This window comes from Aplysia californica, unplaced genomic scaffold (assembly GCF_000002075.1).
Source record: "Aplysia californica isolate F4 #8 unplaced genomic scaffold, AplCal3.0 scaffold00569, whole genome shotgun sequence".
Classification (NCBI taxonomy): Eukaryota; Metazoa; Mollusca; class Gastropoda; order Aplysiida; family Aplysiidae; genus Aplysia; species Aplysia californica.
The window spans coordinates 489,096-492,939 of NW_004797839.1; positions in this window are offsets into that span (position 1 = coordinate 489,096).

A 3,844-nucleotide genomic window follows, 5' to 3' on the forward strand; every position below is an offset into this window, starting at 1 on the left:
GCCACAGTTAAAATCAATCCCCAGCCCTGATTAAGTAAGCTAACTAACACTTGTCGAGTCTACCTCACAAATGTGAGGGGAACTAACTCTTAATAATCTCTTGACTGCTGCTTGTGCTTGTTTTTTTTCCTCGACTTTTTACCGTCCTATAATCAGATCGTGACCTCGATTATGACACCAGCTCCTGGCCGCGAAAGGCTAACAAAAACAGCCAAATGTGAAATTTAAAAAATAATAATTGTCATGTTCTACCAAAGAGTTAGACTCACTGGTAGATCTATAACATATAGATCTAGTACTGACATCTTTGCTTCTTTGCTTTATGTTTATGTATTCACATCTAAAGTTAAGTTTAATTTTAGTGGGAACTGATATTTAATAAGATACTTTCCCGATTATTTTGGCGGTTGAACATACAATATGAATTCCGGATTTGTTTTCATTCACAACTCAGAGTCGCCGCCTCGAGTAAGATTCTTGTGTGATATCTACAGGCCCTATCTGGTCCCATTTCACTTTGATTACCCTGTCAAACAAGTCAGCCTTCGCCCCTGCCCATACAAACAACAAAAAAACAACCTCCCATAAAACAACCCCAAACAAACAACAATAAAACCAAAACTATCACAACGTCCCTGCTCAACATTTTTTTTCTGCTAAGATCTAATGTCGAGAAGCAAATGGGTGGTTGGTTTGTGCTCTCGTGTGGGTCTTCTCCTTCTGTCTGATCAAACATTCATCGTCCTCACCTTTCTCATCCTCTGCATTCATGTGACCTATTTGTGTTACATGGGACAAAAAAACTTTTACTGAAACTACAGATCGTGAACCACTCAATGACACGCTGTTCTTGAGAATATCATTATCCAGGCAGAAGTTTAGTGAACAAAGTCATCTTTAAGGATGAAACTAGATGTAAATGCATTAAAATAAAAACTTTGACTTCGGTACATGTATTTGGAGTGTTCATTTTCTTACAAAGCTGTCTCTAAATCAAGATGCATTAATTAGATAAGGGTACACCTAACATGATTAATATAGCAATACGACTTCGCTACCACCCTCACTCCTTCTATCTGCCTATACGAAAAAGGTTTATCTTCATCATTATCATTAATACCTTTCACCCCTAGCAGGGTATAGGCCACATACAAGCTCCTTCCATTTATCTCTATCCTGGGCCTTCCTTCCTAGTTCGTTCCAAGTGAGCTTCATCTCTGTCATGTCCCTTTCCGCACATCTCCTCCATGTCTCTCGTGGCCTACCCCTGCCTCGTGCTCCCTGTATGTTCCATTGCAGTGACTGTCTTGTGATGTTTCCGCTGGGCTTTCTGAAGGCGTGTCCCACCCAACGCCACTTTCTTAGTCCTATTTCTCCTTCTATATCCTTTTGTCCTGTCCTTTCCCACAGCTCTTCATTTCTTATGTTATCCTGCCACTTAATTCTTCGGATACTCCTCATACATCTGTTGGTGAAGGTCTGGACTTTAATTATTCAGCACTGTCTTTATTGTTTTACAAGTTTCGCAGCCGTAGAGGAGCACAGACATGGCATTGGAATTAAAGAGTCGAATCCTGGTGTGCAGTGAGATGTTGCTTGCTTTCCAGACTTTTGATAATTGCTTGAAGGCTGACCTTGCCTTGGCGGTTTATGACCTACTTATTATATTGGTGCTAATTGCTGGACTTAGCAGCCAACCAGGATGATAATTGAGTCCTATCCCCACCCTGCATATTATAATAAAATAATATACACACATACACACGCATGCACGCGCACATGTGTGTGCATGTGTGTGTGTGTGTGTGTGTGTGTGTGTGTGTGTGTGTGTGTGTGTGTGTGTGTGTGTGTGTGTGTGTGTGTGTGTGTGTGTTATATCACTCTCTCACCCTCTCCCTTTCCTTTTATGTTTATGTATACTACATAACTTACACAGATTGACAGAACAGCAGGCAAAAGAAAGCAAGAGAACATACACACAGCGAAACTCACAATACACAACCCCCCTCCCCTCAAATCTATTAAAAAAACTACCCCCCCCCCAAAAAAAAATATAAAAAAATAAAAAATAAATAAAAAATAAAACTTTCCCCGCACAGGAGAGACAAATGCGCAGAAACAACAGAAGGAAGCAGACACAGCGCACTCATACATGACCTTGTGCGGTTGCGAGCTCCGCATAACACTTACCCCCTCCCCCCCCCCCTAGACACCTCGCAAACAGTGTGTGTATGTGTGTGCAGGGGCGAAGGCTGACTTGTTTGACAGGGTAATCAAAGTGAAACGGGACCAGATATATATCTATATGGCCTGTAGATATCACAGAAGAATCTTACTCGAGGCGGCGACTCTGAGTTGTGAATGAAAACAAATCCGGAATTCATATTGTATGTTCAACCGCCAAAATAATCGGGAAAGTATCTTATTAAATATCAGTTCCAACTAAAATTAAATTAACTTTAGATGTGAATACATAAACACAAAGCAAAGAAGCACAGATGTCAGTACTAGATCTATATGTTATAGACCTACCAGAGAGTCTAACTCTTTGGTAGAACATGACAATTATCATTTTTTAAATTTCACATTTGGCTCTTTTTTTTAGCCTTTCGCGGCCAGGAGCTGGTGTCATAATCGAGGTCACGATCTGATTATAGGACAGTAAAAAGTCGAGGAAAAAAAACGAGCACATGCAGCAGTAAAGAGATTGTTAGGGGTTAGTTCCCCTCACATTTGTGAGGTAGACTCGACCAGTGTTCGTTAGCTTACTTAATCAGGGCTTGGGATTGATTATAACTGTGGCCCCAAAGGGGTGAACAGGGTATATGTGGCAATGAAACAGCCATGACTGCTATGCACATGTTCCCTCACTTTAAGCTTACTTAATCAAAGCTTGCGACGGATTATGGAGTGGCCCGAGAGGGGTGAGGAGGCTATTTATGTGGCCATGAAACCGTTTTGAATGTTAGGCATACTCATTGTGGATTCCAACCTCTTTTTACTTTTAATTTAAGAGGTTTACGTTTAAGAATGAATTTGACAGCGACAATGTTTCAAAATTAGGAAGGGAAGCAGTGATTATTTGATTATATAGACGCTTCGCCCCTGTGTGTGTGTGTGTGTGTGTGTGTGTGTGTGTGTGTGTGTGTGTGTGTGTGTGTGTGTGTGTGTGTGTGTGTGTGTGTGTGTGAGAGAGTGTGTGTGTATGTGAGTGTGTGTGTGTGTGTGTGTGTGTGTGTGTGTGTGTGTGTGTGTGTTTGTGTGGCAGCTTCGTCTCGAAAGAGTTAACCAATGCAACATGTTGGGAAAGCTGAATCCAGAAACTGGAACAACAAGGAAACAGACAGCGTAATGGCAGGAAACAGGGCATTTCTGTACGAGTTGCCCTCGGTTCCCTTTCCGATTTTTGTTGTTTTTGTTGTTATTATTCGGTCAGTTACACATAAGGTCGGCTTATCAGAATCGTGCCAGTGCATCAACATTTGTGGCTTCAGGGGTCGAGGCTGAGCTCGGTTACATGTTGTTTCCCCAAGGGAAAGCACTACTGTTACATGAATTGTAGCGTTTTGCCAGGTTGTCTGAGATGGGTTTTTACAAATTCACAGGTCAGGCCTATTAAAAAACCTTACTCGGTTGAAAGAAAGGGTGCTTGATAAACTTAATAATAATAGATAATAGATAGCATTTGTATAGCGCATATCCTCGCTCAACAGCAGGCTCTATGCGCTTTACACTATATTAATTACACTTTCATAATTTCTAAATCAAAGATTTTCCTAGACGTTGTTTTGTGTGTGTGAGTGTGAGTGTGTGTGTGTGTGTGTGTGTGTGTGTGTGTGTGTGT